Genomic DNA, 12004 nt, shown 5'->3' with positions numbered 1-12004 from the left:
CCCAGAACCTTTTCCTGCATTATTAACTTGGATTGAGGTTTAAATATTGTAAAAAACTGTAGCTATCAAAAAGCTAACCACTTCTCCAAATCTGAGTGCAAAGTAGTTAGAAATATGAAAATTAGATGGCTCATTGCCAACTCAAAAATACAGGAAAATACTACTCTTTAGAATATATTTTCAGTTTCAAAACTGAACTTCAAAAAGAAAAACTCTGAGGAGGAAGCTGGCAAACAAACAGCCCCTTACATTAGTTATTCTCTAGTTGAAATGTAAGCATTAGATTAAAAACACTCCCTGCTAAACAAGTTATTTCACAGACAGTGAAACTAATGGACCTGGTTTCATATGAATTCAATTACAAGGTTGGGGGGTCCTATGAGGATTCTGTGATGTTTAACAAGCTCACCTTACTGCTTCTCTCAGCTGGAGCCATGGTATAACCTCTTTGCTATCCAGCTGTCTGCTTCCACAAAACCCATAGAAATCAGTTTGAGACCTCCACACCTGTAAAATTTGAATGAAATCTATTAACTTCCAAAACTTCATAGCCTAGACAAAGAACAGGGTTAAGTACAACACGCATTAATACAATAACAAACAATATAAACACTGAGGTTTGGGGTTTTGTGTTTCATTAAAGATAGTCATCAAGCTTCAACAAACTTCACTGGGTTTTGTGTTGCTGTATGCACCCTTTCATTCTGCTACTAAGCACTACGCTTCACATGCTCTTTCAAAAACCACTCCACTGGAAGATTGTTGGCATATCTGTTTCCCAACACTTCCTATACTGTTCATCTTACAGAGTTTCCCCTACCATTCCCATGTAACATCATCCCATCCTTATTCAAAAAAGCACAAAACTTAATTAAAGCATGCTACATTAAACTAAATGCCTACGCCAAACACTCTCCTACCTGGTAGAAACTATTACAAAATGCATAGGGAAAACATAGTACAATGGAAAATACAACAATAAACAATAAAACTCTCCTTATCTTTCAGAGATTCAAAAATTTCTTTACATCTGAGAGCAGTGGGTTTGTGTTTAATAGCACTTGATGGATTCCACCCCACCCCTCTCTGTGAAACTGAGCAGGTACTTGATTAAAGCACGTGAACTTTCAGCATCAAGAACATTCTGCAGCAAAGCTGGATAGTTTAACTATGTGCTGTGAGAAGAACCACTTCCTCTTGTTTGTTTTTAATCTCCTGATAATTTGTGCATTTTCTCATTCACCGGTCTGTTCCCAAACAAGAACAATCATACTCCATTTACCTTGCCTCAAGCAACTCACAGAATTAGTTTCCTCCCTTCCTCGCTTCAGCTCAATTTTGTTCTAATCCTAGTCTATTAATCCTTCTGCAGAGGTTATTCTACAGGCTTTAGCACTCCTCTCACCCCTCTCTACTCATTTTCTGGTTTGTTCTATTCTACTTTCTTAGGCAAATTTGAGGTTTTTTTCACTACTACTGTGCACTGACAATGTTTTCAAGCATTACTTTACAGTTGTATAATGTTCCATCATACTGACCTAACCCCAAAATGAAGACTAATGAAAAATGGTCCATATACACACATAAACCACCTACTCTTATCCTGTATGAAGCAAGAGGGGATATATTAATCAGCTGTGCCCCATATGCTTGTGTGACTCCAAAGTCTCACTCCTAAATGGATTGCCAGTGTTTAAGAAAACCCCAACAACAAAAAAAAAAACAACCCACACAAACATGCTTTACAGTACTGCTGTCTCCACAGCATCCTAATCTGACTCCTAACTGCTTCTAGATTAAAGAAATTAGAGGAAAACTGGAGCACACAAATTAAAGACAACTTGTCTGAATTTAACTGCAACACTCAGCAGTAAGGAAAAATTTATTCTCATTACTTTCTTCACTTGGCACATTCTCAGCCATCATCGTATAAGTTCAACAAGTGATTTAACTCTAAATCACAGAATACATATAAACATCAATGTGTCAACAGAATTCCAGCAATAACCAGTTATGCTTAAGCAATGGAGAAATATATCAGAGAGTAATCAACAGGATAAGAGCTTATAGAAATGGAAGCTAAACTACATTTACCGATGTTGCAGTCCCATTAGCTTTAAGAAAATTAATGCAGATTTATTAACAGTTTAACTTAGTCTCAATAACAGTTATTGTCCACAATAGCAGACCAACTAACCCTTAACTCTGTGGTTAAGATGAAGCTCCCACAGCTAAATACAAGGATCTCAGATGCAACATATGGTTTGAACATGCCAAAATTTAGAATTGTTCAGTAGCAGGAAGTGGATGCAAACATGTCATAGTGTATATAGATACAAGCCTTGGTTACAATTAAAATATGCTATCTAAAGGAGCGCAGTTACCATACCAATACATTTCAGAACAGTTTCCTTTTCTCAGTTTCTCTCAAGAGTAAGAAAGTAGAATTTTGACAGCACTTAAGGATCCACTAAGAGCACTTAAAGTTCATAACTTTCAAGCTGGAACCTCTTTGAGACCCTTTGTTGCTGTCTCCTTAGTTACAACAGTAAAATTTCTGGGGCTGACTACAGATGAAACCATTCAAAGCTCTAGTTTTGCCATGACCCTACAAAATAGGATTACTTTTAATGATGGATCGTTTTGGTGATGCAGTTTACAATGTGACCTCTTGAACATTTTCACCAAATGAAGGAACTAGAGGCTAACGCAGACAACAAGCAAAATTTCCACCAGACACATATTAGCAGCAATCCAAATGCCAGCCTGAGAAAAAGCATTTAAGAGACAGTTATATCACAGAAAATATTTACCTGTCTTTTCATTCACATTATGTTAAATCCCTGCTAAGTTCGTTTTTCAGCATTAGAATTTGGTTTTTCTAGTTGGCGAGTTAAGTAACCATTAGCAGCGTTTAATCCACATGCCTAATTATGGTTCTAAAAATGCATTTTCCCCTAATTATACCAGAACTCAGCTACGCCCCCAATACTCATTTTATGCAATGTAGACATTCACCAGTAAATAAACTCAGAACAGATCCTTCTTTCCACAGAAGCTCATATATCTATCCCACAAAACACTGCAAACAGACCCCAATGGAGATCTGCAGGAGCTGTTTTGTAATATCACATGCAACCTATTAAGAAGCTTAACAACAGTACTGTGATTCAACCATCTTTAAAAGATGGATGAATAGATCTGTTTAGAAAAAGGAGCATGCTTCAGAGACACTAGTTTTTTCTTTAAGCAATTCACCCTATTCAAAAAGTTTCATTAGATTACACACTGCGTGTAAGACCAGCCTAGTTCATCTTAACCTAATGCATGTATTAGCTTACTTTAGAAAATGAAGCTTCAAGGTCTCATTTAAACAAAATTCTGAAAAACTATCAATGCAAAGACTTCCCTGCATTATCAGTCTAACTGACAAAAGCTGAAGTAATCTTCCCGGGGAATCGTCCATCCACAAACAGCTAACCATTCCAGTCTCCCTTCACGATAAATGGAGATTCAGTCAACACAGATAAGAGTCTGTGATAAAACAAATTGTGCCCTAAAGCAGATAGCCAAATAGATCAAATGAATCATTTCTTAAAAGCACACGCTTTTATTTTCTGTAACAGGAGTTTAGAATGAGTAGTTCAGTGGATGCACACATTATACACACCCACCAGATAGATTATAAAAGTTTTACCCTGCTTCTCCTTTTGCTCTCTTTTGTCTCAGTTAAGAAACAGCATCTATACCAATTATTTATTTACTACATAATTGTATGTTGAAAGTAAGACTTATGTTGCTAGTGTTCCTAGAAACACTAAATCAAAAATTTGACACAAACAGAATGTGGAGATTCACAAGCAATTTTTTTTCACCCTGAAAAGAATTTGTACAAATCATCAGAATCCAAGAGCAAACTGAAGGACATAGTAAACAAACTGCAACTATAATTTTTCGTATTTTTTACAATATTTCCCCCCAATTTTTATCTGCCGTCCTAATATAAATTATCTTTACAAGCTAATCCATGAAGCTTTAGACACAGTCTATCTTGTTACTATATGAGCAACTACTTGCACTGTTACTGTTATTGACACTTCACTAATGTGTCAATCTGCTTTCCTCCAGAGGGCTTTTTATCTCCTTTCTTTTGGTATAAGGGAGCACCAACACACCAGAAACGGGTAAAAGGCACTGCAAGAGTGACATGAAGAACACATATGCTAAATGCATATCACATGCCCTGAAAACTTATAATTATTCAACTCCTCCAAGCATATTTCAAACTTCTTAAGTTCCTAGTACCCAGTATTTCTTGAATACTCAAGACTCAATATGGGAGTCAGGATCCCAGGAAGGTGTATTCTCCTGTTTGCATACACAGGTATCATGATCCAGCAGAGGCCTTCCTCCTCCACCTTCCTATGGCCTAAGTCTTCACAACTACCATTCAAAGATACTCAAAGAAATCATGGTAGTCTACACCTGACCTACATCCAAACATGTTGGACATGCAGTACTTTCGGGGGGCAGAGGAAGACACAATTCACAGAGGCAGCTGTGTTACAACTCAGCCCTTTTATATACAATGCCCTCTAAAGCTTTATTTTCAACTTTACGTGGCTGCACCACAGCATACACACATCTTCCCTTTCACTGATGACAAACCCTATAAACTATCCTGTTCCCAGTGAGTTCCACAATAAAATACTACAGGAGACACTTTTCAAGGTGTACATGTGCTTCTTTCATTTTCCTATTAGGCCTCAATGTCCGTATCCAGCCCATACTGTGTTACCAAAATATCAAGACATATCAGCAAACCTCTCTACTATTCAGCACTGGCTACCCCTAAAATGATGAAGATCATTATGAAGAGTTATCAAGTAATGCTGTGTTACAAACATAAAAAGAAGACTTAATCTGCAAAATTCAACTATACTCCTTAGTTTTAAACAGTCTACAGAATTTTGCTTTGAAAATATATAAGAGGTGCCAATTGCTGATGAAGTTTTGCTATTCTAAACATTGTTTAGAACAAATCTCAGTGTTTCATTATTTTAGAATGTATTGCAGGCATTAGAGCTGGTGATGTCTATCCTTAACTCTTCTTAGAACTGAAGTAAAAGCAAAATGCCAACAACAACTCTTCAATTCTAAGGCCCATTATTCAGTGAAACAGCCAGCAGCAGATATATTTGGCAGGTCAATAAACTTGGTAAAACATTGCTCCTGGACCAACAAAATGCTGGAGGACGGGAAGGGTAGTGCTATTATAGATTTGAGAAGATATGATTACTAACAGCATTTTGTAACAGAAAATCATGAGAGCCTGCATGACCTGACTTCTAAGAGCAATACACTTTGAGGCAGATCCAAAGCATGAGAAAAAGAAAATGTAAAAGATACAATGCATGATTGAGGATATCATCAATTAAGGAACACATTTATTTCTTGCATAAGAAATTTCCAAACTTTCAGATCTACAGATTGCTGTCTATCATGTATTTTCTCGAAGATTATTGCAGTCACATCAAGCATAGACAACTTAAGCTTTCCTCTTTTGCACAGCTAAGCTGTGGTGAGTGGTCTGCAGAACACTAGCAAAGAGCAAACTAAAATTTGAGAATTGTGTTGTAGAAACTCCACCTGATAGTTGGTATCTCTGTGAGAATCACCCTCAATACAGACAACTTAAAGAAGCCATTGTATCTGAACTGGTCCTTCAAGGCCTCTGCTTTGAAAATCAAGCATTAGTATTTCCTTTTTCTTTCCAAGCAGGTGAATGAGAAAAAATACAGACCGTGCTGATGTACAGATTGGAAAGCGATAATAAAACAGTAGCAGTAACAGCAAGATTATGATTACAGACTAGACACCAAAGCTATTAAGAGGACAGATGCACTAAGACTGATGGAACTATGATCCACTGACAGACCCATCACCGGTAGTTACTGGCACTGGTTCCAATTGTGAAATATGTTAAAAGCCCAAAGTACTTTCACAACCTTGCTGATAATTCGCTGCAGTTCACATGGTACTTTCCATTTCTAAGAGGAGATATTACACAAGACAAATACAAGCTGCCCTGTGGATTTAAGAACTCAGCAATAGCTTTACACGTTTAAAGTCCTCATACCAGCCACAGCTCCAAAAGCAATTAATCTCATGTTGCATCTGTTTTCCTCTTATGCCTTCTCTCAAAGACCAGCATGTAGCCTTTAATTTTTAAAGAAAAAAAAGCAAGAGAGACAATACCCTGTTCACATAACAAAGGCTTCAGCAATACAGCACTTAAGCTCCAAAGCTGCTCCTGAAGTATTATTGTATAGAAAAATACTAGATCTTCCTCAATAGCTACATCTCATAAATTATCTGCTGCATAGTAGTATGTGATAACATATTCTAAAGGGACTTGCTCCAAGTTTTGTGATATCTGCTAGTACTTTTTTTTATCTTTATCAAAGTTATAAAACTTTGTTCAGACCCTGTGATGTCATAATATACAGAAAAATTAATTTAATTTTTGAATTTAATGAACTGAAATTCTCATGTTTTGCAGTTCCCACTCACAGAAAAATTTTCCTTAACTACAGAAAATTAACATGAATATCTTGGTTACAGACATTCATACCTTTAACCAATCAAGATCTGGTATTTCAGTCAGCAACTGTATAAGCAAGAGAGATAACACATGGTAGTTTGACTCCCTAGCCCAAAATTACACTTGACTTTTAATATTCTAAATCCCATCCTATTTTCCTTTTGTCCTTCTTTTTTCTTCCCCCAGAATAACTAGGAATATGAAACTGATGCAAAAATATTTTGCATATCAGGTGGTTCACAATGGCATCGCCATCTTTTAGACAGGACATTAAATCTTTATATCTAGGAAAGTTGCTGCAGGAACTTTGCAGAAAGCAGGTAACTCAGATTTCTCCACCAAACTTAACTCTAACAGAGCCGCTGCTTCATCTACTCCATGTTCATGAACTCTCAGAATTGCTTCACCTTTTTCAAAAGTCCATTTATTAACATTACCACATATTTTGTCATGCCAGACATGCCAGCCAAAACCATTAACAGGAGCTCTAAACATTCTGTCATTAATCAATGGACACTTCAGTGTGGCGTAACTTTTCAATGCTAGCGCTACTTTAACACCTACATCTTTGTTGTGTAAATTCACAACCACAAACGTGTTTTTCTTTATCAAGGGGGGTGAAAGCATCACATGCCATCTCAAACTCAAGTATTCAGATGCAAATATGTGTGCATACTCTTAGTACCTATTACAAGGAATAACAATTTCTATTAAATTTCTTAATATCTTCAATGTCAAATGTCAGATAGTTTCCTTTGTTTAGCAATACAACTGGTAACATAAAATTCAAGTACTGAATTAAGTTGCCGCTATGAGACTGATGTTTTCCACCTAGGATACAAACTGCTTAAATCTTGAGAAATAGATTGACTCCAACCTACAGTTACTCAGTTTCAATATTTTATTTTCCTTTATAGCATCCTAAATTAGTCAGGAACAGCCAGACATCTGAAATTTGCCATGCTTTAACATAAACTAAGATTATAAAAGTCTAGGCTATCATCTCCCAAGTAAAGTCCAACCAGTAACTAGACAGGAGACTGCTGCAGAAAAACACACAATGATACATAAAGAAAACAGGCTGTCAAATACAATGGAACAACTGTGTCACAGCACTGTTGTAGAAGATCACTATAAATGGAAGGATTCAGCCTTTCAGAAAGTGAACATGCTCTGTTTTATATTTTGCAAGTATAATTATTTCTCATTAAGTTCTTAACATTGGTGACTCAATCAACTTATGTGTACTAGAACTCTGCCAGGGTGAGTTATCCTGGAATTGTAAGGGAATATACGTTTTTTTCAAATCCTCTTAAGCTCTTACATAATACTGTTATGTGTATAAAAACAACAGGTACTTTACATTATTATAGCAGCTGTAGCATTTCAGTTAAGCGCTTAAAAATAACGTGACACAGAAGACGGGCAGAACCTCACAGGCTACTAAAATTAAGAGCTTGTGCAATTTAATATTACTATATTCATCATAAACTGCAGCTCAGCCCTATACCTCTGATCTGAACCATGTTTTATTGGTTCTTATTTCAAGACATAATCAGAAAACACTACTAAGTAGGAATGGACCGAAGTTCACCAATAAGTTTTACAGCTTTACCATTTCAATGCAATTTTGAAAATCCAAAAAAGGAAGTGTATTGTTTCACAAGAGACACACTGTGAGGAAAAAAACCTGGCTGCACTAGGATACTGTGCCCTTGAAAGCAAGGCAGGCCAAGCAAGACAAAGGTGCTACTTTGGTATTACAGTTGCCAGTGGGATTAAAGGGACAATGATACACTGAAGGTGCAGACTGCAAAAGGAATTATTCAAGCATGATTGGAAGGCAGTTAGAAGAGACCAGGCTGGTCAGAACAGCACATAAGATGACTACCGCAAGTAAAATAAGATCTGCAGTAGCACATTAGCATGCACACCCTTAACATGCTATTTCTTTAAAATAATCAGAAAGCAGACTATTTATTACAGTGCAACCACCCACACCACACAGCAGTATCAGTTTTCATAGCAGGATGATTCAAGGAACAGCAGTAACTGTAGAGTGTCCAGCACTCAAACTGTACTTTCTTGCTTCTCAATTGTGTAAAATGAAAACAAAAACCATTACACAGTAAGTACACTTAAGATGCAATTCTCCCTCTTCCCTGCGTTTCATGAAAGCTCCTGATGTGGATCATAAAGATCCTCTGAAAAGAGCCAGATGAATGTGCTGTCTTAGATGCTACCTTGCCCACAAGGCAAAGCCCCAGCAGTCAGGTTAGCTTCTCTTTCCAATCACTTGAAAGAACTATGTCATCATTCTACCACTTTTCTGGTCATTTAGGATATTCAGGAGAAATAAGAGACAGGACTTTTTCCTCCTTAGCTTTTATGATTAAGTCTTCTATCTGGATGTTGTATGCACTACAAGTAAAAGGGGCAGATATTACTATAAGGAAACATTTTTTACATATTTAACAAGGTAAAATTTGATTGCACTGTTTGGCAATGATTGTTAGTTCTTGTTTCAGATTCCTTCTAAGGATCAGCAGTAGTACAAAAACAACCACAAGCCAATTTCCCACTTTCTGTGATATATCTGCCAAAAAAATCCCACCAATTCTTAAGCCAGTTCTTAATGGTGCATGCCTTGAAAGAAATGCTGAATTCTAACACAAAAAACATTTGCTAGTAAACACTTCCATACAGATTTCACTTTGCAGAGATTAGTCAAACTGGTCCTTCCCCAGAGCCTGAAGATCTAAATATATCCATAATAAACAACTCCAAAAAAGCAGCAGATATGACTAAGTAGTGACTGCACTACAGAGGGCAGGCGTAAGCATATTTGCATGCACTTCATTCATGCTAGATGGCTGAAAACCATACAATACAGTTCAGCTGCTCCAGTAACTGTAATGGTACCACCAAAGAAACCACTGCTTTGCCCTCATCTACTCATAACAAGCTCCTGGAAGTGAGATGATCAATAAGAAAGCATCTATGAATAAGCAAAAACACAAAGCATGTATCCCACATAGAGGTTTCTCCTTCACAGGAATATTAGCATCTCTTACCAATAAAAATATCCAACAAAATATAGGTTACTTTTATCACCAACCATCCTCTAGCCAATATAGGGGGTTTTGCCCTAGTGGATGTTCTCCAACACTTTACTCAGTCTACTTAAAAAAAAAAAAAACCAAAAACAACACCAAAAAAAACCAACAAAACAACCAAACAAAACCAACCACATGTATCTATCCTTCAACTATTACCAAGACTGCACATCAACTGTCTTTAAAAGTCATCTTCCATTAATTTAAGCATGAATGCCGAAAGTCACCTGACAATAAGCACAAAGACCTCTGTGCAGGACCTTGCTAGTTATTCTACCAATTTCTATACTAATCCCTAGGCAGTGAATTCAACGTAGTAAGTGTACTGACAGCAGCAAGGCACGCACTGACAAAGAACGAGGAATACTTCCAGCCTCTGTCAGGAGGGGCACGCTCCAGCCCTGGGCACAAGGAGACGAAGGCAAACCTGTTGGCTACGCACCGGATTCTGAGGGGCGAGATGCACCGTCATTCCCCTAAAACGCACCCGCGGCTGGACCGAGGGGCTCTCGCCTCGCTTGTTTATTTTTTTTCCCCCTTCCCGGCAACAGAGCATACGCGGCGGAGCCGGCGCGGGCAGCAGCAGCGGGGGAGTGGCGGAGGCACCGGTGTCACTCCGGTCACACGCGCGGGGCCGGCTGTCACCGCGGTCACACGGGGCCGCGCCGCACGGACACTCCGTCGCGCCGGGGGCACGGCAGGCTCCCCGCAGGAACACCCGCATCCCCGGGAGCCCGCTGTCCCCGCAGGAACAGCCGCGTCCGGGGAACCCATCGTCCCCGCAGGAGCACCCGCATTCCGGGAGTCCGCCGTGCCCGCAGGAACAACCGCTTTTCCCCTCCCTTCCCCAAGCCCTCCTCTCCAGCCCCGCCGGCACCGACACACCGACCTTCGGCGGCGGCCGGGAAACGTCCCCTCACCGCCTCCTCCTCCCTCTGGGCCGAGGCCGCCATTGGGCTCGGCCGGCTCCGGGAGGAACGGGAAGGCGCAGGGAGGGGGAGGAAGGAACCCACCACACCCCACCGGCCCAGCCCGAGCCGAACGCGGCCCATCCCCGCCGGCAACTTACTGCCCGCAGCGGCGGCAGCGGCGGCGTCTCCTCGGGGCGCCGCGCCCCGCGCCGCCCCCTGCATGGGCAGCGCCCGCTGCGACTGCCCTCGGGAGCGGCAGCAGGGACAGGGAGCTCGGTGGGGAGGGAAGGAGGGACAGAGGAGGAGACGGAGAGGGTCCAAGAGCCCAGCGGGGAAGGCCGGCGGGGCTGCGGCGGGTCGCGCCCCTCGCCCGCGCTGCGCTCGGACGGGACCCGGCGCTACGGCCGTTCCTGCTGCGCCTCCGAGCCGCGACTGACAACAACGGCCGCGGCTCGCGCGGGGCCGCGAGGGGCGGGGCGGGGCCAACGCACGCCCGCGCGCAGCCGCGCCTGCGCCGCGCGGCGGGGAGGGGAGGCCGCGCGCCAAGCGCAGTCACGGCGGGGGCCAATGGCGGCAGGGGAGGCGGGCAGGGGACGGGGCGCCTGAGGGGAGCGGAGCGGATGGGCGGCGGGACCTCCCGGTTCGGTGCGCCCTGGGCTTGGGTTTCGTGGAGGTCCTGAGCAATTCGCCTTAGACTTGGGAAAAATAAGAGCAGAGGGTGAAGAAGCCCGCGCGTCCCCCACCTGCTTGGCGGCGAGTTGGCGGCCCCCTGTCTCCCTGGAGGGGACGCTGGGCTGGGGGGCTGCTTAAAGTCGTGAAAGGGCCACGCCTGTGATTCCTGGGTAGAAATAATAGCGTAAAGATGAGAGTATAGGGAGCACGGGATCAATTAGATTGAAAAAGACTTCTGAGATCATCGAGTCCAACCCGCGACCAACACCGCCGTCTTAACGAGACCACGGCACTGAGTGCCCCGTCCAGTCTTTCCTTAAACACCTCCAGGGACGGTGACTCCGCCACCTCCCCGAGCTGGCATCGGTGCCCCTTGTGCCCTGGGCAGCTGGCCTGGGTAGCGATGGTGTGAGGGCAGCGGGGCACGCTGCTCTTGGATTCCCCTGTGGTGGGAAGGCTGGGAGCACGATGGATGGTGGAGGTCGTCTGGGAGCAGGGAGAGTGAAAGGAAAGGATGACACCGAAGCTAGTAGGAGAAAACAGGCCGAGGAACGAGCCTGGCGGGGCTTTCGGAGTGTCCCCGTACACGCACACCTGGCAGAGCACAGTTCATCCCTACACTCGTACCCGGGTGGTGCAGGCGAGGGAAGCGCCTCGAGTGCTTGCGCTACAGAAGCGTTCGCGCTGAGCAGGTGCTAAGA

At 42.1% G+C, this 12004-nt stretch overlaps 1 protein-coding gene across 3 annotated transcripts in view; it reads right to left on the bottom strand.

Annotated features, from left to right (window-relative positions):
• SNRK (SNF related kinase) overlaps window positions 1–11156 on the bottom strand; it is a 37755-nt gene extending 26599 nt beyond the window's left edge. The window contains exons 1-2 of one of the 3 annotated variants that reach the window (XM_086850174.1): window positions 10790–11156; window positions 410–507 (exon numbers count right to left, since the gene is read on the bottom strand). The gene's annotated coding sequence lies outside the window, so the exon portion shown is untranslated. Of the gene's footprint in view, window positions 1–409; window positions 508–10609; window positions 10710–10789 lie in introns of those variants that run through there. The other 2 variants (XM_086850194.1, XM_086850184.1) reach the window with 2 other exon arrangements.
• Window positions 11157–12004: the final 848 nt, after the last annotated feature.

Source organism: Cyanistes caeruleus, chromosome 1, assembly GCF_971803275.1.
Source record: "Cyanistes caeruleus chromosome 1, bCyaCae1.hap1.1, whole genome shotgun sequence".
In the NCBI taxonomy this organism is placed as follows: Eukaryota; Metazoa; Chordata; class Aves; order Passeriformes; family Paridae; genus Cyanistes; species Cyanistes caeruleus.
The sequence above is the reverse complement of the archived record's forward strand: the minus strand, read 5'-3'. Positions and strand labels throughout refer to the sequence as shown.